The sequence below is a fragment of the Rana temporaria genome, chromosome 4 (assembly GCF_905171775.1).
Source record: "Rana temporaria chromosome 4, aRanTem1.1, whole genome shotgun sequence".
Classification (NCBI taxonomy): Eukaryota; Metazoa; Chordata; class Amphibia; order Anura; family Ranidae; genus Rana; species Rana temporaria.
In genome coordinates, this window is record NC_053492.1 from 308,519,057 (window position 1) to 308,543,879 (window position 24,823).

General features: G+C 39.1%; 1 pseudogene; it reads right to left on the reverse strand.

Moving 5' to 3' along the window:
* Positions 1-9,685: 9,685 nt before the first annotated feature.
* LOC120935727 lies at positions 9,686-16,686 on the reverse strand (annotated as a pseudogene).
* Positions 16,687-24,823: the final 8,137 nt, after the last annotated feature.

A 24,823-nucleotide genomic window follows, 5' to 3' on the forward strand; every position in this document is an offset into this window, starting at 1 on the left:
AACCGATGAGACTGGTCTGACGGACCGTTTTCATCGGTCAAAACCGATCGTGTGGGTGGGTCCCATAGGTAATTTAACCTTTGGTTAAAAAAAAGCAAACCTGCTTTAAAATTTAACCCATGGATTGCTAATCGATAGGTCAAAACCGATCGTTAGTATGCAAAACCATCGGTTAGCCTCTTTGCCACCGCACCATAGACAAAAGACGTCTACAGCGCGGTCAAGCTGTTCTGGGAGGATGTCCCTGGGACGTCCTCCCAGAATCCTCCTTTCGCGCGCCCCCACAGATCGTGGTAAATTGCCGCTTACCACGTGATCGCTCCGACAAATGCAGTCACAGATCCAGCCATCCATCCCTCCCTGTGCAATACTCTGCAATACCCTCCATACTCTGCAATACCCCCATACTCTGCAATACCTCCCATACTCTGCAATACCCCCCATACTCTGCAATACCCCCAATACTATGCAATACCCCCAATACTCTGCAATTCCCCCAATACTCTGCAATACCCCACAATACTCTGCAATACCCCACAATACTCTGCAATACCCCCAATACTCTGCAATACCCCCAATACTCTGCAATACCTGCTAATAAGACAGAAACAAGATTTTTTTTTTTTTTTACAGAATTTTCAGTGTTTTTTCTTTATAGCGCAAAAAATAAAAAACGCAGAGGTGATTAAATACCACCAAAAGAAAGCTCTATTTGTGGGGAAAAAAGGACAAAAATTTCAGATGGCCACAATGTTGTATGACTGAGTAATTGTCATTCAAATTGTGAGAGCACTGAAAGCTGAAAATTGGTCTGGTTAGGAAGGGGGTTTAAGTGCCCAGTGGTCAAGTGGTTAAAAGCCCACGCATGCTCAGAATCAAGTCGACGCATGCTTGGAAGCATTGAACTTTGTTTTTTTCAGCACGTCGTTGTGTTTTACGTCACCGCGTTCCTACACGATTGGTTATTTAACCTATGGTGTGTACGCGTGACGGACCATCAGTCAGCTTCATCACACTCTGGTTCCCTCCAGCGGAGGCGATCGGATCCTGTCCCCTTCTTGGCATGGAGCTGAGTGAGGGGAAGATGGCTCCACACCATTGCAATGCGGAAGCGACGTCAAAATGCCACTTCCGCCCATAGCTCTTAAAGGGACATTTTATTTCCAAATGACATTTATTTATTTTTTATTGCATTTTTGTGTAAATATGAGATCTGAGGCCTTTTTGACCCTAGATCTCATATTTAACCACTTGGCATCCAGCCTATTAACAAAAGACGGCCACAAGGTGGCTCTCAATTGTCGGGAGGACGTCTATAGACGGCCTCGGCTCCTCCGGCCACTGGGGGGCGCGCGAGCAGTCCCACCACCGAAAAAAACACCATTAACGCGTCCTGTCAGGGAGAGAAGAGACTGATGCTGTGTCCACACATTTAACCCCTTCCTCGCCCCCTAGTGTTAACCCCTTCCCTGCCAGTCACATTTATACAGTAATTAGTGCATATTTAAAGTACTGATCGCTGTATAAATGATAATGGTCCCAAAAATGTGTCAAAAGTGTCTGATGTGTCCGCCATAATGTCGCAGTCCCAATAAAAAGCGCATATCGCCGCCATTAGTAAAAAAAAATAATAATAAAAAAAATAATTTTGTCCCCTATGTTGTAGGCACTATAACTTTTGCGCAAATCAGTCGCTTATTGTGATTTATTTTTTATTTTTTTTACCAAAAATATGTAGAAGAATACGTATCGGCCTAAACTGAGAAAAAATGTTTTTTTATTTTACAAATTGGGATATTTATTCTAGCAAAAAGTAAAAAATATTGTGTTTTTTTTTCAAAATTGTCGCTCTTTTTTTGTTTATAGCGCAAAAAATAAAAACCGCAGCGGTGATCAAATACCAACAAAAGAAAGCTCTATTTGTGGGGAAAAAAGGACGTCAATTTTCTTTGGGAGCCACGTCGCACGACCGCGCAATTGTCAGTTAAAGCGACACAGTGCCGGAAGCTGAAATTTCGCCTGGGCCGGAGGGGGTTATATGTGCCCAGTAAGCAAGTGGTTAAGAGACCCTTTAATGTTTTTTTATATTACAAGGGATGTTTACATTCCTTGTAATAGGAATAAAAGTGACACATTTTTTTTAAAAGAACAGTGTACAAATCTAAAATAAAAAGTAAAATAAAAAATATATTTTTTAACATGGCTAGTACCGCAGAGCTCACGCGCAAAAGCGAACTCATACATGAGTAGCGCCCGCATATGAAAACGGTGTTCAAACCACACATGTGAGGTAGCACCGCAATCGTTATCTCTAGACCTCTGTAACTCAAAACATGCAACCTGTAGAATTTTTTAAACGACGCCTATGGAGATTTGTAAGGATAAAAGTTTGTCGCCATTCCACGAGCGGGCGCAATATTGAAGTGTGACATGTAAATCATCTTTCACAATATAAAAAAAAAATTGGACTAACTTTACTGTTATCTTATTTTTTTCATTCAAAAAAGTGTATTTTTTCCAAAAAAAGTACACTTGTAGGACCGCTGCACAAATACGGTGTTACATAAAGTATTGCAACGACCGTCGTTTTATTCTCTATGTTGTTAGAAAAAAATATATATAATTCTAAGTAAGTTTGAAAAATAGGCCCGGTTCTTAAGTGGTTAAACTGAGTAAACTTTTGGGTGGACATTCTAGCGAACACAATATACAATGATATGAAAAATGGTAGAGGCATAGATGAGCAAACACACATTGAACTGGATTGACTGGTGTCTTTATTCAACCTTGCCAACTATGTAACTACGTAACCGTGCTTCTGACAAGTTCAATAGGTATTTTCTATACTTGCTGAAAATTGTCTTAAAAAAACAAATGCAGCCACATATCTAAGAACTAGTAAGCTGCAATAGATTACATTGGTATTTTTATATTTATTTACAATTTAACAGACCTGACGCAGGTCTGAAAGATTGCTTGTCAACAATAATACTAATGCTGTACCAGAACCTGTAATAACACTGTAGTCTACTACAAATTAGAGTATGATGGATGCTTGACTGTCATTGACAACTATTGATAGACTTATTTCTGACTACTTTGGGCCAGATTCAGAAAGAAGTTACGCTGGCGTATCTATTGATACGCCGCGTAACTTCTAGGATGCTCCGGCGTATCTTTTTTCTGTATTCAGAAAACAAGATACGCCGGAATTTTGCTAAGATCCGACTAACGTAAGTCTCTTACACCGTCGTATCTTAGTTGCATATTTACGCTGGCCGCTAGGTGGCGCTTCCGTCGTTTTTTTACAAGGAATATGCAAATTAGGTAGATACGCCGATTCTGAAACGTACGTCCGCCCGACGCATTTTTTTACGTCGTTTACGTTATGCTTTTTCCAGCGTAAAGTTACCCCTGCTATATGAGGCGTATCTTATGTTAAGTATGGACGTCGGGCCAGCGTCGAATTTTCCATCGATTACGTCATTTGCGTAACTCGTTCGCGAATAGGACTGTGCGTAATTTACGTTCACGTCGAAAGCATTGCCTTTTTGGGGGTTAATTTGGAGCATGCACACTGGGTTACGTTCACGGACGGCACATGCGTCGTTAGTCAAAAACGTCAAATACGTGGGGTCAGCCTTCATTACCATACAAAACGCCCACTACATGGATAGTTTGAATTCCGCGGGCTTACGCCGGACCACATACACTACGCCGCCTTAACTTAGGGCGCAGGTTCTTTCTGAATACAGAACCTGCCTCACTGAGTTACGGCGGCGTAGCGTATCGGAGATACGCTACGCCCGCACAAATTTACGCCGGGCTATTCGAATCTGGCCCTTTGTGTGTGGGGGAAGTCTAGAGTATTTAAAATGATTCAAGTGGACTTCTCCAGAACACTCCAGCATGAGAGTTCAACACTCCAGCAGTCCACTATTGATAAGATTCTTCTCTGCCTGGCATAGCACATCTGCCCCACACTTCACAGCACACACACACAGTATGTGCACACTTCAACACCTGACCACCACTCAAGTGGCCACACTGAAAAAGTCCCTTTTTATGACCTCACATTTTATGACTGTAATCACACACTTATACCTATAGGGAATTTTGATTAAAATAATAATAAAATAGTCTGCATGTATTATACATGTTGTGGTAGTGTGTATAAACTAAAGTGGTTTTGTCCAAGGGTTTGTTTTGCAATGCTTTCTGCTAATCTCATGTGCCTGAGACCCACATAGGCCATCGCCAACAATCACTTTCACACATGTGGTCTGATTCACAATGAAGAAGGACTATACAGTACATGTTATGCATCCATCTTTTTTTAATCAATTATGTACTACAGTGCTAATCAATTATTTTTCCAACAATAAAAATTATTAAAATATAACACTAATATGTGGTAATAATTGCAATCAAAGCAGTAAAGGTATGAAATATAATACTATTCACATAAATGGAGGATATGTGCCTGTGTTTATAAAGATGTCACAGAAAAAACAACACAGGGCTAGATTCATGTAGCAGATACGACGGCGTATCTCCAGATACGCCGCCGTAAGTTCAAATCTGCACTGTCGTTTCTGTACGCCGATTCTCAAAGGCAGATACGTTCAAAAAATAGGCTTCCTCCGCCGACGTAACTTGAATACGGCGGCGTATAATTGTGTGCAATCTTAAGCTGGCCGCTAGGGGCGCTTCCGTTGTTTTCGGCGTAGAATATGCAAATTATCTACATACACCGATTCACAAACGTATGTACGGCCGGCGCAATTTATTTACGTTGTTTACGTTAGGCTTTTTCGACGTAAGGTTGCTCCTGCTATTAGGTGGCGCAGCCAATGTTAAGTATGGACGTCGTTCCCGCTTCGAAATTTGAATTGTTTACATCGTTTGCGTAAGTCGTTCGCGAATAGGGCTGGACATAATTTACGTTCACGTCGAAAGCAATGACGATTTGCGTCGGAATTTCGAGCTTGCGCACTGGGATTCTTTCACGAACGGCGCATGCGCCGTTCATAAAAAACGTAAAATATGCAGGATCAATATAAACACGCCCCCCTCATCATCATTTGAATGAGGCGCGCTTACGCCGGCCCCATTTACGCTACGCAGCCGTAAGTTAGGAGGCAAGTGCTTTGTGAATACAGCACTTGCCTCTCAAACTTACGGCGGCGCAGCGTAAATATGATAAGCTGCGCCGCCGTAATACTGGGCGCATCTACATGAATCTAGCCCACTGTTTCCACAACTGAAATGATGCATATAGTTAATGAGCAATAGGTTGGAAACAATGGAATAAGGCACTATAAAACTGTATAGTAATAGAAGAATGCTGTGGAATTAAATAACAGAAAATGAAAATGTCAACATATTGATAATTATTTATCTATAATAATGTCCAAACGAATGAAAAAAAAATGTAAATAATAATTCTATCTATGTTTGCAGAAGTTCTTAAAGCTTATTAAAAGCTGTGATTTCAAATTAGCATTTTCTTTTTAGCAGTGTCACATATTAAAAGAGAAAATGGCAAGCAGTGTAATCAATTTCTAACTACCAGGGGATGCGGAAATTGGTTTGGGTTTTAATTAAGTTCCCTTTGCTGGCTAGCAGAGCTGAGTGCTGGGGAATTTTGTGTAACACAGATGCTGACTATAGTGTCCTTCACAATCATCTGTAGCAAAATATCTCTTCACTGAATAATAGACATGTGCACACTGAAATATTTTGTTTTGGAATTTCGGTTTCATCCAAAAAAAAAGGTATTTAGTTACTCCCGAAATTCGTTTTTATTTACTTTGTTTCATTAAAAAATGCATTCGTCCAAATATCTGTATTAATTAAAGAGGAAGTAAACCCTCTTTTTTTTTTCCTGAAAAAAAAAACCCTGCAAGGGAAAGGCATAATGAGCTAGTATGCATAGCATACTAGCTCATTATGAATGACTTACCTGAGATCGAAGCCCCTGAAGTGCTTCTTGTTCCCCTCCTCTGCCGCCACCATGTCCCCTCCGAGCGCCTTCCGAGTATCGCCGCTCCGACTCTGTAACCGGCATGATCCCAGCATGATCCCATTCATAAAACCGGGATGCTCAGTGCACCTGCGCCGTTGTCTATGGTGCGCATGCGCCGTAGACATCGGTGCAGTGCTTTCTGCAAATATCTCCTTAACTGTGTAGGCTAAGGAAATATTTATTGCATCTACAGGTAAGCCTTAAATCTAGGCCTTAATCTAGGCTTACCTGTAGGTGCAAGTTGTCAGAGTGGGTTTACCACCACTTTAAGGTTGAATCTATCAATTGAAGGCGTATGCTGTCTGTCGAATGTTCTAAGAAGATTCGACAAAGCAGCTAAACTTTACAACTAGTAATAATTATATTTATTAATTATTATTACTAGTCAACCAACATTAGAATTCTTCTATAGCAGAGCATTTGACCATAAATTTCCGCTCGCGGCGATCGTATGTTTTTAGCTGCTTCGTCAAATCCTCATTTCTCTATAATGTTGAATCTTTTCGCTCTATGTCAAATATTGTGGGCCAGATCCACAGAAGAATTACGCCGGCGTATCTATTGATACACCGCGTAATTTCACAGTTCCCGCATCGTATCTTTGTTTTGTATCTACAAAACAAGATACGACTGCATCTGAACTCGATCCGACAGGCGTACGTCTTAGTACGCCGTTGGATCGTAGGTGCATTTTTCCGCCGGCCGCTAGGTGGCGTTTCCGTCGAATTCCGTCGAGTATGCAAATTAGCTAGATACGGCGATCCATGAACGTACGTCCGGCCGGTGCTTTTTTTTACGCCGTTTGCGTTCGGCTTTTTCCGGCGTATAGTTACCCCTGCTATATGAGGCGTACTCAATGTTGAGTATGGCCGCCGTTCCCACGTCGAATTTTGAATTTTTTTTACGTCATTTGCGAATAGGGATTTGTGTAGAATAACGTCACCGTCGTAAGCATTGGCTTGTTCCGGGTTAATTTTGAGCATGCGCACTGGGAAAAAACGTAATTTACGTCGGGTCACAACGTATTTGCATAAAACATGCCCCCATCACATTGATTTGAATTGCGCGCCCTTACGCCGCCAAAGATACACTACGCCGCCGTAACTTACAGGTTAAAAAAAAAGTAAGTTACGGCGGCGTAGTGTATCTTAGATACGCTACGCCCGACGAAAATATGCGCCAGGGTACGTGGATCTGGCCCTGTCTCTCTATGCCGATCTTTTCTCTCTATGTCGAATCTTTTCTCTCTATGTCGAATAATCTCTGAATAATAGAGTTAGGTTAGGCACATTCAACCTCAGGTTCAATAGACACAGATTGCTATTGTCACCGTCATATCGAATCTTCTATCTATATCGAACTGTTGTAGCAACGAAACGAAAATAAAGCATTTTTTATGTCGGATATTTTATCGCTTGTTAAAACGAACGAGAAAATCCCAGAAATTTGAACGAAAATGCATGAAAACAAATGCACATGTCTACTGAATAACACCCTCAGATGAACTCGGTACTGATGGCTCCACAAGTCTTTTACGTGCAGTATATCTGCCTTTCAATGTTGTTACATGAGCATTATAATTGAAGCTACTTTATGAAAAAATATATTTTAATACTGTAGGGAAGACTGTGAGGTTGATTTAGCAAAGACAAACAGTATGGTCACTTTGAAAGGGAGGCCTCTCTTTGCAAGTAAATTGCCCATTATTCAATCATATGCAAAATAAAAGAGCGAAAAATATGTTTGTTTTTTTTTTTATGTGATTGGGTATTTGTATTCTGCAAAGTGAAGTCTTAGCACATTCACTGAGCTCTGGGGAATATTCCCTTGCAATGCGCAACTTCCCTTTAAAAGTGAATGGCCTATTTGCCTTTAGTAAAAGAACCCCAATGTGTAAAGGGTGGGTTGACACATTACAATACATGTACAGTGCATCCGGAAAGTATTCACAGCACTTCACTTTTTCCACATTTTGCTATGTTACAGCCTTATTGCCACTCAAGGACATTCACAGAGTTGTTCAATAGCCACTGTTACCTTGGCTGTGTGCTTAGGGTCCTGTTGGAAAATAAACCTTTGCCCCAGTCTGAGCTTCAAAGCACTCTGGAACAGGTTTTCATCAAGGATGTCTCTGTACATGGCTGCATTCATCTTTCCCTCAATCCTGACTAATCGTCCAGTTCCTGCCCCTGAAAACATCCCCACAGCATGATGCTGCCTCCACCATGCATCACTCTAGGCATGGAATTGGCCAAGTGGTGAGCGGTGCCCGGTTTCCTCCAGACATGATGCTTGTGATTCAGGCCAAAGAGTTAAATCATTGTTTCATCAGACCAGAAAATGTTGCTTCTCATGGGCAAAGAGTCCTTCAGGTGCATTAAGGCAAACTCCAGGCAGGCTGTCATGGGCCTTTTACTGCTTCTGTCTGGCCACTCTACCATACAGGCCTGATTGGCAGAGTGCTGCAGATATGGTTTTTCTTTTCCGGGAGGTTCTCATCTCTCCACAGAGAAATACTGGAGCTTTGTCAATGTCACCATCGGGTTCTTGGTCACCTACCTGACTAAGGTCCTTATCCCCTGATCATTCAGTTTGGCCGGGCGGCCCGCTTTAGGAAGAGTCCTGGTGGTTCCAAACTTCTATCATTTATAAATTATGGAGGCCACTGTGTTCATTGGGAGCTCCAATGCTGCAGACAATTTCAGTACCCTTTGCCAGATCTGTGTCTCGATACAATCCTGTCTCAGATTAAATTCCTTGGACATCTTGGCTTGGTTAGTGCTCTGACATGCACGGTTAACTGTGGGACCTTATGCAAGAGATTCGGTACCTTTAAATTGGGAGGATGTAACTAGTTTTAACAGTTTTGACAGTTTATGGATGTTGGCACTCATCAACTACTTCCCAAAAACAACAACTTTGTCTCACAACATTTTTCAAATTGTAAAACCTTTGGTGTCGTTCACTTATTACAATGTGAGTGCCAATGTTTTTATGTTGGCAAAACTAAAAACGAACTTTGGCGTAGAATTTATCGTCAAATCCAGAGTATGAAAGTCTGTAATGGTATATGGTCTGTATTCTGAGAAGATGATCCACCTGCTTCTGTGCATGCATCGGTCTTGTGTCCCCTCTTCTTTCTGCCATTTACAGTTTGTGAGTCCAACTATTATCATTGGAGATGTCTTAATTTTGTGAATTAGACCCACGAAGGACAAGTTCTCCATTCTATCACTAGGTGTCTCGCAGAGTCACTGGTACGATATGCTTCATGTCGCCCGACGTGCTGATATTGACGCATCATGCGAGGGGTCAATGTGTGCGCCTCAGTGATGTCACTTGCCAACGACAGCGCTGCCTGGCTGTGCTGCCGGCGATGATGCCACCTGGCCAGTGATTAGCCAGTCAGCACTTAGCTGACATGCCAAACCAGGTGCTCTCAATGAGCCCTTAATGTGTGGGGTATTTAGGGCTCGGCGGCTCCACCGATCAGTCTCTGTTTGTTGACTAACGATTGAAGCCATGCTGAGCCCTAACAGGAGCCAAGATAACACCATGTGAATACTTGATCTCCACACCAGCTTTTGTTCGTCTGCATTGGAGACAGTTATTTTTATTTATTTATTTTAATTACAACAACAATCTTTAATCAAACCACTTTCTTTTATATACACAAAATGAAAACAACAGTTTAACACTCAGTTGTGCATGCCTTCTTATAGGGCCTAATCTCTTCTGATCCAAACCCTGGGATCCACATGTTCCATCATCGTTCTAGATGAAGCTGAACATCTTTAACTTCCAATGTGTTTGATCTACGATGTTGGGCTAGCTGGCAAGCTGCAGAGACCACGTTCTCAATGAAATCATCCGCTATCTGCAGCAGCATCTCCTCTATATTCTCATCTAACTGTTCATTTGGATCAACTTCTCTGACCAAATCGTGAAGCTTTTTCTTGGTTAATACTGTACATGTTGGCATCCGGACTTGCTCGTCCTCCTCCTGGTGTTGTTCCAGGTACTTTGCTTCCTGCAGTGCTGTTGGCCACGGTTTGCTCTTACTTCACAGTGGCTGAGGCAGACATGGCAGAGGAAGTTGAAAAGTTAGACAGTTTATGAGTGTGTAAGCTCTGAACTGGTTCATAATCTGGAGTGCTTAACCCCTCAGCTCACCCAACCGTGACATGTCAGCACACTGTTTTGGGGTGTGGGGCCTAGGGCCAAAATTGTTTTCTCTTTCTTTGCCCGCTGGACGAGATAGTTTTATTTTATTTTATTTTATTTTACTTTGTTTGGCTTAGTAGCTGACATCAAGCAGCATCGTTTTAAATAGGACCTTTTTGCTTTTTCTTTGATTTACAGATCGGTACAGATCCCTTAGTTGAGGATATACCCATACCTCTTCTTTATCTTGCTATATCAATAGTCAAGATTAGTATTGATCAAGCCATACAAGGCAGATTTTTTCACTGATCTTTTTCAATTAACCTTTTTCAATCAATCGCTATCAGACTTCTGAAAGTGTAAGTTTAGGCCTTATAGAGAACACTTGTCTGTCACTTTCCTGTGCCAATACCCTACACTAACTATTGATAGTGGGTCAACTGATGAGTCCATTCATGTTCATTATATCCATTTAGACATTTCCAATGATCTAAAGATTTTTACATACCAGCACTGGGGGACCTCCTCATTGCATGGCACTTTGAGTATGCGCCTAGAGGATGGACCTCCTCCTCTCATTTTCTATCTCTAATTGAATTATCGCACATTGTTTGGTGAAACGCTTATAGCAAGGGTCAGTATAATTTTAGTATAACCCATTGCTAGTTATGGATTTTTTTCATAACTGCTATATATGTATATCACTGTCATGTATATTGTTTTGATGACACTTATTACCGTAGATCCAACTTCCAGCTTTGAAAATACTAAGCCCTGTTTAGTCCCTGAAGAAGATATAAACCATGTGTGTTTTTTGAAACGCGTTGGTAGTCAGTTGTTTTGACAACTTCTGAGCTTTGGTTCTCAGTTGATCTTTTAATAACAGTTTTTTCATGTACATGTTGGGTTTTATCAATTTTTGTCTGTATTATGTGTTTTACCATGTATTAGTTTATATATGTTATAACAATTTCTACAAATATATTTTTTACACACGTCATAAATGTGGTGACATCCCAGCAACCACCCCTTAAACCAGATGATTGGTCAGATGGTCTCTGTCAATACTCCCTTTTGATTTGAAGAAAAGTGAACTGCATCCACATTTGGACAGTTCACATGTATCATCAAAAAAGGAACATCTGTCAAGTTATGAGAACCAATAACAAGTATTCTTCATTTTTAACCCTTTTCTATTTTTTTTGTTATATCGTCTCTTAATTTCTTAGTAACGCCCTTTTTCTGTAAATATTTTATTTGCATAATTTTTGATCTTTTCATTATTAAACCCTATTTTGAAAAGTGATAACATTGTCTTTAATGCTTTTAATATGAACTATTATTATTATTATACAGGATTTATATAGCGCCAACAGTTTGCGCAGCGCTTTACAACATCAGGGAAGACAAACTAAAAATAATCTCTGTCTCTTGAAGAGCACTACTGTATAGTACAAATCTCTGAACTTACCTGTCTGCGGTGACAGTGTGATTTACACATGTTTATTCTAAAATCATACTTGGTATTGCTATGATTATGAGTTTTCTGCTTCCCAGTCAAAAGGTGGTGGTGGTGGTGGTAGCTTAAAGGGTTAATTGCTTAATTAGCTTAGCCCAGTGACAATCATCCTCAGGCTGCTGGCACCTAGATTGAGCCCCGCAAGCTGGGAAATCTTTGTGCAGGGTGCAGCTGAGAGAAGCATTGTTACGTAAGTGACAGCACGTTGTGAGATTGGCCAGTCCTTTGTCATGAGTTGGTGAGAAGGGCTGATATTCGATTTTGTCACAGGGTAGTCCTTACTTCATTGCCTGTGGTTTTTATCTATTAAGATGGTATAATCTAAATCCTTTGACATCTGTGCCTGCCACAATTCACAAATATGTAAGACAAGGTTCAGAATATGTGAAACTGAAGTTTGGCAGGCATTGGCTGAGCTTCAGATCAAGAAGTCAGGGGTGTGTATAAAAACGTCTCTCCTCACACTCATAACTTCCTCACACTCATAACTTCATCTAATGTATGCTAAGTTCTACAGTAAGAAGTGCAAGTGCTTTGTTGTAAATATAGCTAATTTGCCTTCTTGGTTCTTATTTGATTTATATTGATTTTAAAATATATTCTGTAGCATGAGATAAAATGTTCAAGTAAATACACTTTTTCATATTTTATACCAGAGCAAAATAAAAAATGATACCTTAAATGTTTTAAAAATACCTTTTGAAGAAAAATGTAGGTTAGGAGTTACCTTTTAGGCAGATCATAAGGCTAGCTTTTAATGTTTCAATACAGTGCCATTTTTGTAAACATTGATAAGAATATCACACATTAATTGTTGCATGACTCTTGATGAGGAGTCCAGGCAGGAAATTAGATTCAGATTCAGGACTAAAGATCTCATAACATACTGTTAGCATAATTTTCTTATGGAGATCTGACTTTTTCTACATGTAACCTTTTAAATTCTGTATATAAGGTTAAATCCTAAATATGGAAAAACATCAGGAGGAAAAATTCTTGTTGGCTTTGTGAAGTGTGAATAAGGTACTTGTATGACCCATATAAGCAACATTTCAAGGCAAATCTACATGGAAAGCCAATTATCTGGATATCACAGACAGAACAGCCCCAGCTGTACCTCAAACAAATCATTATAACTAATCCAGTGTGAGCAGGTAATTATTTCCCATTATACTGGAAGAAATACGCGCAAATAGCTTATCTCTCCCTATTTCCTCCAAGATTTAATAATTAAAAAGGAGCGTGTGTTTTAAGCAAAGAGATATCCATCTAAGAGTGCTATTCAATATAATACTAATTATGTTTTATTTTTATACCACATGGCCATTGCAATTTGTACTGTAAATCATAGACTGAAAAACTCATCATCTAATATCTGTGTTGCCCGGTGTTGTTTGTGTATCAGTGTTTTTTCTCATAAGAACCTTTCAGATTTCCAGTTTGCCAAAGTTGAATTGGATAATAATCTTGCATCTGCTTAGCAAACTAACAAGAATACATTTTTTGGCACACATAATTGAGCAAAAAGAGAAGTTTGACTATGAATTTGAAGAGGCAATAATACAACACTTTCAGAATAGGAACCATAGCTCATGGTAGGAAACATAGGCATCTAATAAACACGCAAGCAGTGAGTTGTTGTTTTTTTTAATCTTTTTTTATATATATATTTTTACAAATAAACGTTTAGATCAATGTGGATCCAATACAAATATTATGTGATTTATAAAAAAAAAGAGCATAGACTGTCATCAGCAAAGAGTCATACCTCTAACTATGCATCTCTTTAAATAAGAGGCTGTTTTTAACTAAGCAGTTAAGCTTGGCCTGTTAAATATGTTAAAAGAAGCCATTAGCTCAGTGTTTCTCAAACTTTGTTCTGCAGCACAGAATGTCAGGTGTGCCGTGGGAAGCATTGGGGGGGGATGTTCAGAGCTAAAGCCCCGAGTGGGCCCCCAAAAAGCCCCAGGTCTCATAGTGATCATTTTACATTAGCCTTGAGTCCAGGGTGACAGGCCAATCCTCCACTGGCCTTCATTGCAGCCACCACACTGGTTGGTAGGATCACCTTTCACCTGGCGTCTAGCAACACAAATTTTTTTACATCTTTTTGGAGAAACACTGAATTAGCTTCATCTGCTGGCAGAAAATGGTAAATATGAAACATTTATATATATTATATTATATTATATTTACCTAATTTAAAAACTTTTCTTAAAAACTGTATGTTTTTTAGTCTTAAAAATAATCAGTTAAAGCGGTACACTTAAAAAAAAAGAAAAAATAAAGAAATCCGGTCTATATGTTAAGCTTACCTGTAGGTTAAAGGGATAAAGTGGAGTTTACTACCGCTTTAAACCAGAAGACCTGAGCGTGGGCTTTAAGGATTAACAGATTTCGCTTTCCACAAAATCTTCCAATATTTATTTTTGTATTCTAAAGATAAAACTAATTGACATGAAATATATTAAGCATATGTTTAACAGAAACTAGCATGCTTGATATTAAATCCATACCACTATTTTTTAAAACGTAGATATAAATAACTTTAAAATTTGGGTTAGAAAGAGATCATGTGACCAGCTCCAATTAAGACATACATCTTTGGAAAAGGAAATCCAAATGCAGCAACAACTTACATATTTCTCCCACCCTGCCAGAAACTACTCTAGCTGACATTTTATTTATATAGTAAACTAGAGAATGTGGGTAAGAAGCTGTGGGTGTGTATAACACCTTCCATATTTTTCTGCCTTCTTTTTACCCTCTGATGCTGCCAACATAGTGGAGGTGGGAGAGTTTTCTAAAATGCTTGGAAAAGAGAAAAATTATATTTCATGAGACTAGAACTAGACAGTAGATACAGTTTATTTATCCATCAAGCACAATTCAAGATCACTAGGTGATGGTACTCTCCAGCTACTAGAGAGATATATGCAACATATACTATCAGTTTAGAAATACCTGTACTACACAAAACTGCAATTTTGGTACCAGAAGCATTGTAAATTACACTGTCCTTTGGTGGGCCTACCAGCTGAAAGTAAGAACTGTTAACCTTTTGTTCAGCTGGCTATTCATGTGACAGACTGATTGTACAACCTTCTTTAGATTTACCAAAACGTTTGTAACTTATATTGGTTAGTAGATCTTTGTAGATGTTCTACAAACATTGACACAATAGTATGCAGAAGAATCACTACAGTACAAAACTGTAAAATGGCCCTTCACTAATCATAAAGCTTTGTTTTGCTGTGGATACAATTACACAAATCAGTCAGCCTTTTTTTCAAGAAGAGCAAACAATTAAATGTGCCAAGGAAAAGAGAAATCAATTGTAGATCAGTTTACCATTTTTGATAAAAGCTTTTGGCTGTGTGACCACAAGTATCTGATTTTAAATGGAATATGTTCTTTCAAAGTAATGTCTGCAAACTTGTGCTGTACTGGACAGACAATGTTAAAGCGGAGGTTCACCCTAAAAACAAGATGCAAGTATATACCATTCAATCCAGCATACTGCCGACATGTACAGTATGCTGTTTTTTTTTTTCCGGTTTACATACCGTAGTATAGGTATTTTCCCCCCCGGCTTCTGGGTAGTGAAACCCCCGGGAGTGGGCATTCCTATTCAGAGACTAAGTGATTGAGGTATGACAAAAGTTTCACCCCGGTGCAAAAGGCGCGTCACCAGTTTCCGAAAAAAGCCGAACGTCGGTGCGCAGGCACCGTATAGCGCCTATTAGAGCCGACTCGGCTTCTTTCGGAAACTGGTGACGCACATTATGCGCCGGGGGTGAAGCTTTTGTCATACGTCAATCACTTAGTCTCTGAATAGGAACGCCCACTCCCGCGGGATTCACTACCCGGAAGTCGGTGGGAAAATACCTATACTACGGTATGTAAACCGAAAAAAAAATAAAAAAACAGCATACTGTACATGTCAGCAGTATGCTGGATTGAATGGTATATACTTGTTTTTAGGGTGAACCTCCACTTTAAATTCTGGCTCAGGTTTTATTTTTATATGTTTTTAACAGAATAAATCCTTGTTCGTATTGCACATATATTAACTAGGGGTTTGAACTGTTTGGAATTATCAACTAGACTAAGCATTGTGTCTCAAGTCATTACCAGAAACAAAAAAAGTTATTGAACTATCAAATTCTTAGTGGATTTACAAAAGCACTATTTAAAGTAATGTTTCAAGGGATACACAAAACCGTGAATAATGAGTTAACCTAATAATTCTTCTGTGTTAACAAATCTTTAGCATTCATCTCAGTAGATTTGAATAAGAAAGTCAGGTAATTCATAGGTTAAAATGTTAAAAGTATAGAAATGTAGCTTAATAATTAAAAAGAAGATGATGCTGCATATGTAATATAACCTATAGCTTATTACATACTATGTAAATAATGGTAACAAATATAAATCCGCCCTTTCTGTGTTCCCACCACTGCGCTTATGAACAAATAGTGATAATCAAATTGACAAAAGAGTCAAGCAGCTACTTTTAAAAAATCAAACTGTGAAAAACATATTCTAAAACCCTAAAATTTGTGTAATAAAATATAAGCAGCGCTGTAAACAATGTAAGATGAAATATCTGTTTTCACAGGTATTCAAAAATAATGCTAATGTCCATAAACATCACCATGTGACAAAAGTGAATATGTGCACAAATTTCAAAAAATATATATAAATGTGTTTAAATATTAATTAAAATATAAGTCCATAAAACACATCAAGTAGGTTTGTCAAAAAATAATGATAATAGCTTCCAATCTTCCACCACACCCGGTGTCAATGAATCCTCTCCCGTTAGATGCAAAACTCACCAACTCAAATTACCTTACACTCTCGTGTTCAGCACAGCAAACACTAGTTCAGAGATGAACCGAAAACCGAGTATATTGGTCACAGCAGACCCATGGCCATCAATCCCATGACTAAGTCTTTTATGATGAAACATGTCGGGGCATGGCTGTGCGGCAACCATCTGAAGTAAATGTGTGATGTATCAAGGCCGATCAAGGAAGCAGAGATCCAGGAAGGAACAGCGGGGAGGTGGTGAGCGATCAGTTGACACCTTGGGTCTGCTGTGACCAATATACTCGGTTTTCGGGTTCATCTCTAAACGAGTGTTTGCTGTGCAGTGGATTGCTCTATTTTTTGAGATTCATGTGAGTGCTATATTTGAAGATTCAAGTGTGTTATTAAACTGATTTTACAGTATCACGCTATTTTGAGCACTATTTACATGCAGAGCTTTCTGGCAGTGAATTGGTTGGAACTGGAATTACCTGCTATACCTACCAGTGAGGTCTTTTTGTACACGTTTACATGCCGAACACGAGAGTGTAAGGCAATTTGAGTTGGTGAGATTTGCATCTGACGGGAGAGGATTCACTGACACTGGGTGCGGTGGAAGATTGGAATCTATTATCATTATTTTTTGACAAACCTACTTGATGTGTTTTATGGACTTATATTTTAATAAATATTTAAACACATTTATATATATTTTTTGAAATTTGTGCACATATTCACTTTTGTCACATGGTGATGTTTATGGACATTAGCATTATTTTTGAATACCTGTGAAAACTGATATTTCATCTTACATTGTTTACAGTGCTGCTTATATTTTATTACACTAATTTTAGGGTTTTAGAATATGTTTTTCACAATTATTACATACTATGCTGTAAAACTTTCAAACTTAACAAACAATGCCCAAAAAAATCAAGAATTTTCAAGAATTGTTAATTAATGTAATCTCTAGGTGTAAGCTAAGAATAAAATATATAAAAAAAAACATCTGGAAATATATGTTATGTTACTGCAGGTTTCCCCATTGTAGAATTCTTATTTAAAAATAAACATATTTTTTCACCGCACCAACCCATAGCAGCCAAACAGAATCCACTTTGTACTGGTTTTGGGAGAGTGAATGCTGATTAATTATATGCACTTTTAAATTTGCTTTTAAAAATAAGTGCCCTTTATTAAGTAGGCTTTCACTAAGTACGTGCATTCCAAAGTTTTAAAACTGTAATTGAATTTTTTTATTTATATATATATAAATGGAAATGCCTTGAGCTTAATGAAAAAGAAAATCTGGCACTAGACTTTTTTTTTTTTTTGAGGGCAGCTGTTGAATAGACATAAACTACATCCACTGTTACAATTTCCAGTACTTTGCCCTCCCAGGTGTGTTTCCAGCAGATGAAACTACAGCCTACAGTAGGAGGATGCAGGGAAGTAATAACATTAGGAAGTGTTTGATATCGAAGAATCTACCAGTAGGTGTTACTTGGAAAGTTTTACTGTACTTTTACAGACTGTTTTGTAGACATCCTTTTCAATTAATGAATTTATGGTTAATACTATTTAAAAAAACATATTCCTGTATGTAGTTTGGAATGCTATGGGTACTGAATTCACAGTATGTTACAAATGAAGTTATACGAGTAATAAAATTACTTATTTGTCATGGCAAAGCACATATTTATGCCAAACAACCATTTATCAATAGTGGGATGTCTTCATGTACAATTGCCTCTCGGACTTGATATATTTTAACAGCTATCATAAGTAGTTAAATATATACATTACTTGACCCTTCTTCTAGTTTTTCCTTAGAAGATGTTCTCTTGATTGTCTTTCATATGTTCTTTATGCCAGGCCTTCATCATATTCCCTATGTATGGCTCATCATGTTTTTGAAAGTTCTTTTCAAGTTTTGCAGCCACCAGCATAACTATTATGGTGGCAGCAGTGTTTTTACCCTTTTACTCCCAGCTGCCAGCTATGTAGTAGAAGGCAGCTGTAATCTCACTAATTATTGCGTAAATCCTTCATTTGCATAAAATGCTTAACTTTCATTATGAATATATGTCATTTATGTGCAATGATTATGAAGGAACAAAGCTGTCAAAAGAAAAATATTATTGTGTACAAGTAATGATATACGCATCTCCGCATGTACAGTGGAATAATATTCAATAAGAAAAGCATTAGCTAAATAAATGATTCCCATGTAAATTAAATTTTCAAATGTATTTTGGAGCTTCAATGGGAAATATAATCGATCACTGCATTAGAAAACAAATAGATCTAGGATTGTTTGTATATAAACTCTTAAATTAATTGTTGCTTAGTTATTATCATTTTTATGGCACTATTCAATCTGATCTTACTGGTTAGAATAGAACTCTTGTCTTACTTCAGTGTGGTTGTTCACCCTTGAAATAAGACAAAGTGAACTAAAAATAATTCCATTGTGATTTTTAATTTAAGACAATTAACTGTTACCAACGTTTTATTACACCATATCATTCCAGCCTTTTGGTTGTTGACTTTTCCTGTCCTGTGCCACGACACGATCTACCCAACCTTGAAAAGTTGGTTCTGAGTTCTAGGTGGCAAAGGTTAATTTTGCTTAAAATTTAGTAATTTCCTGTGATTGCTTAATATATAGTAGCTCACAAAAGTGAGTACACAGCTCACATTTTTGTAAAATTTTTATTAAATCTTTTGCTGTGACAACACTGAAGAATTCACACTTTGCTACAATTTTATAGTAGTGAGTGTACAGCTTGCATAACAGTGAACTTGCTAGCCCCTCAAAATAACTCAACACACAGTCATTAATGTCTAAACCGCTGGCAACAAAAGTGAGCACACCCCAAAGTGAAAATGTCTAATTTGGGCCCAATTAGCCATTTTTCCTCCCCGGTGTCATGTGACTTGTTAGTGTTACAAGGTCTCAGGTGTGAATGAGGAGCAGGTGTGTTACATTTGGTGTTATCACTCTCGTATACTGGTCACTGGAAGTTCAACATGGCACCTCATGGCAAAGAACTCTCTGAGGATCTGAAAAAAAGAACCGTTGCTCTACATAAAGATGGCCTAGGCTATAAGAAGATTTCCATGACCCTGAAACTGAGCTGCAGCATGTTGTCCCAAACCATACAGCAGTTTAACAGGACAGGTTCCACTCAGAACAGGCCTTGCCATGGTCGACCAAAGAAGCTGAGAGCACATGCTCAACATAATTTCCAGAGGTTGTCTTTGACAAAATAGACATATGAGCATTGCTGCAGAGGTTGAAGGGTGGGGGATCAGCCTGTCAGTACTCAGACCATACACCGCACACTGCATCAAATTGATTTGCATGGCTGTCGTCCCAAAAGGGAAGCCTCTTCTAAAGCCTGCAAACAGTTTGCTGAAGACAAGCAGACTAAGGACATGGATTACTGGATCCATGCCCTGTGGTCTGATAAGACCAAGATAAACTTCTTTGGTTCAGATCAGATCACAAGTGTGTGGGGTGGAAACCAGGTAAGGAGTACAAAGTCAAGCATGGTGGTGGGAGTGTCATGGGCTGCATGAGTGCTTCCAGCACTGGGGAGCTACAGTTTATTGAGGGAACCATGAAGGCCAACATGTACTGTGACATACTGAAGCAGAGCATGGATCCCCACCCTTCGGAGACTGGGCCGCAGGGCAGTATTCCAAAATGATAACGACCCCAAACACACCTCCAAGATGCTAAAAAAGCTGAGGGTAAAGGTGATGGACTAGCCAAGCATGTCTCCAGACCTAAACCCTCTTGAGCATCCGTGGGGCATCATTAAATGGAAGGTGGAGGAGCACAAGGTCTCTAACATCCACCAGCTCCATGATGTCATCATGGAGGAGTGGAAGAGGACTACAGTGCTGGAAAATAATGGTGGCCACACAAAATATTGGCACTTTGGGCCCAATTTGGACATTTTCACTTAGTGGTATACTCGCTTTTGTTGCCAGCGGTTAAGACATTAATGGCTGTGTGTTGAGGTATTTTGAGGGGATATGTAAGCTGCACACTCACTACTTTACATTGTAGCAAAGTATAATTTCTTCATTGTTGTCACATGAAAATGTATAATAAAATATTTACAAAAATGTGAGGGGTGTACTCACTTTTTGGACTATTTGTGAGACTTTTGTAGCTATTGTCTTTAGGTTGGTATTGGGAGTAGGGTTGTCCCGATACCACTTTTTTAGGACCGAGTACAAGTACCGATACTTTTTTTCAAGTACTCGCCGATACCGAATACCGATACTTTTTTTTAAATGTGTCCCCAAATGCAGCCATGTCCCCCCACAAATGCAGCCATGTCCCCCCACATATGCAGCCATGTCCCCCCACATATGCAGCCATGTCCTCCCACATATGCAGCCATGTCCCCCCACATATGCAGCAATGTCCCCCATATATGCAGCCATGTCCCCCCACATATGCAGTCATGTCCCCCCACATATGCATCCATGTCCCCCCACATATGCATCCATGTCCCCCCACATATGCAGCCATGTCTCCCCCATATGCAGCCATGCCCCCCCTATATGCAGCCATGTCCCCCCTATATCCAGCCATGTCCCCCCATACCTAGATGCCGCCGCCGCTGCATGGGTTAAACAGCGTGTGGGGAATATCACAGCTTTCATTTGAATAGCTGTAGTATTCCCCGCTGCGCCGCGTATAGACACTCTCCCTTGCTCGGGATTGGACAGATCCCGAGCAAGGGGGAGTGTCTATACGCGGCGCGGCGGGAAATACTACAGCTATTCAAATGAAAGCTGTGATATTCCCCGCATGCTGTTTAACCCATGCGGCGGCGGCATTGTTGTGGTATGCAACGGGTCGGCGGCGGCATTCGGCGGCGGCGGGTGCTTGGGGCAAGTATTCTATTTAGGTATCGGGGGTATTTGCGGGAGTACAAGTACTCCCGCAAATACTCGGTATCGGTCCCGATACCGATACTGGTATCGGTATCGGGACAACCCTAATTGGGAGCAATGGATAACACACAGTGCTCTACAGAAAACCAAATCTGTCTGTAGAGCACTGTGCACAGCAACTGTATTTGCTAAGTTGGTGCTCATAACAAAATCCGTCTAAAAAATTACGGCCAGAAATGTACAAGAAGGCTTTACCTATGGCAAGTTTATCATACCCCACCTAACATTTTTCTAAACTAGACCAGCAAACGAGATTAGACACTTAATTTGTCCATATGGGAAGCACACACACATTGCTCACATTCTTATAAAATGGTCCCATAATGCAAACTGAATCTTAATTCCATCTCCTGCAAAGCACAAGCACAGACAAGGTCACATTGACAAGTGAGACCAGAATTAAAATGTTCTATTCCAGAAATCCGTATTGATTCTGAATTCTAACCATACATTGACATCTCCTAATGAGGTCAGTAAGTGTGTAGCTTTAAGCTGATTTCATCTTTCCGGACAAACTTACGATAAGAACATTTTCTCCCTTTTAAAGTGCATCATCAATCTAGTTAGCTAGACTTCAACAAAAGATGTTTTTTGTTATTTGCTTCTGAAATATTATAAAGAAAAAATAGGTTTCTAAAGTATCTGTCTATAAGATTTTATTAAGTAGGGGCTTGATTTTTCCCAAAAGCTAGAGACAGATGTTTTAAGGGTGAATGTTACATTAACTAAACATTCACTGACCATTTAACTGTGAATTGTCATAAAACAAGGGGAAACCCTTATTAAAAATGTAAAAAACATATGTAAACTAAAGATTAAAGTATATCTATAGCTAAAACTTTTTTGTTTTGTTTTGAATAGGCTTGAGTAGGACTAACACTTCTATTATTATTAGGTAACAGCTGTGGGGGATGATCAGATCAAATGAAAATAAAGTTGTTAGATGTAGGTAGGATAGGCTTCTCTGGAGAGGAGGGTTTTCTGGGATTGTCTAAAAGTTAATAGAGTAGGAGATAATCAGACAGATTGGGGTAAGGAGTTCCATGGGATTAGAGAGGCTCTGGAAAAGTCCTGGAGGCGAGCATTGGAGCTAGAGAGCAGGAGCTCTTGAGAATAATTAAAAGATTGATTAGGTTGGTATTTTGAGACTAGGTCAATGATGTCACTGGGGGCAGAGTTGTGGATGGCTTTGTAAGTAGTTGTTAGCATTTTGAATTACATTTTTTGGGTGAGTGGAAGCCAGTGGAGGGATTGACAGAGAGGAGTAGCAGAGACAGAGCGATTGGTAAAGTGAATGAGTCTGGCAGCAGCATTCATGATGAATTTAAGGGGGGTGGACTGTGTAGAGGTAAGCCAATGAGGAGGGAGTTGCAATAGTCTAGGCGAGAGATGACCAGGGATTGAATTAAGAGTTTTGTTGTGTCATTGGCTAGAAAGGGGTGTATTTTGGAGATGTTGCAGAGGTTGAGGCGGCAAGATTTGGACAGTGTGGGTCCAGGATTACACCTAGGACCTTGGCATGCAGGGATGGGCGCATAGATTTTTTTATTTTTTTTTGACAGAAAGATCAGGGGGAGAGGTACGTGGGGGAGGAAATATTGTATTTCCCCCATATCCGCCGCAGGGGGAAACATTTGGGCGGCCCGCCTCCGCACCTGTTTTATTACTCACTGGAAAGTTGGTCTGATATAGAAGATTGGTGATACAGGAGAGAGAGTGGCAGTCTATCCAGGACCCTTATTGACCCATGTTATATATGCCTGAATTAATTCTTGCTCTGGTAAGCAGTTGGTACATAAGTGGTGGTGGATTTGTCATCTGATTCACAAGATTTTTGCCTGGATATTTAGCCTCACCCATTCGGAGAACTTTCTGTCACTTCCTGCAATCTTCTGTGATACATCCTACATGGACTTTTGCACAAATCTTTTTTTCAGTTTTGCACTGGGATTTTGTGTACCTTTAACATAATTGATCATTTATGTTGATTTAACTTGCAGCGCAGCTTTTCCTTTTATATTGTATTTATGTGTGTATCTTACATATAAGCTGTAGCAGCTTTTTTTATTTTTATTTTTTTCATTATATTTAATTTTTTCACGTATTTTTATAGTGTCATCACTATCTCACATATTAGACCTGCGCAGTATCCTCCAATATAGGAAATATTGTGTGTTTGGTTTCTTATAGATTACGTTTGAAGAAGTGGTGTGACATCCAGACTGATATATCAGATAGTAAATTAGTGATACGTGAGGAGACTGAAGAAGTGAGCTGAGGAGTAGAGAAATAGATTTGACTTCTAAAATGTTTTCCTGCTAATGGAGGCTCTGTTGGAGGGATTCTGACACTTTCTATGTGGTAAAAAGTTTGTCCATAGGACTGGAAATGAGGGCAAATTTCTCTTTAGATTAAAAAAAATAAACAAAGACCTTTTCAAGGACAGACAAAAAGACTGCAACAAGTCTGAACATTCTACATCTTTCATTGTTTCTAATGACAGATTTGTAGCTGGTTCATGCAAAAAAAAAAAATAGTTACTGCATATTCACTAGTTTGAACTTCCATCAATATCACATTTAAAGCACTATAAACATTGTAAATGTTGTAGGTGAATGCTTGATGAATGTTTAAAGAATATCCGTGAAACCAGCTAGGTAAATGGATGGATAGATTCATCAAAATTTCCAATTAATAAAAGAAAAAGCACTTACATGCATATAAAAGATGCCATAGATAGCAGCACAGCTGTGTGATGAGGCAGGGGCCAGTCCGCCACTCTATGGGTGATACAGGAAGCGCAGCATGCAGTCACCTCCTCTGGAATGGAGACTTCAGAGGATCAGGGTTATTGATATAGTACTGGATATTTGTTATATTTATATAAACACTGATGTTCTGCATTTGTACCCTGACAATCCTCCTTATATATGCATACATTGTTGAAACATTATTACAACATTTACATTTTGGGTAAAAGGTCTGTTTTTACAGAGTGACCTAACATGTCTAAAGCCCTCTTCTCTGACTATGTGTATGTCCATGTATGATTATTTTTGTAGAAAGCCATGTAACACTTAGAATGAGTTATAATAAACAGCAGTTGGTTCCAATTACAAAATCAAATGGGCATTATAATGTTTTTGTCACTGCTCTTTATAAATTTTGCAAATTTATAAATGCTTTTATATAAAATATTTCATTTTCAGAACTTTATGAGCATAGCATTGTTTCAGTCTAAATGAACATTAAGACAAGGCCCTATGTCCTCTTTAGAAACATAAAAACAAAGGCTTTTTTCAACAATCTACAAAGAT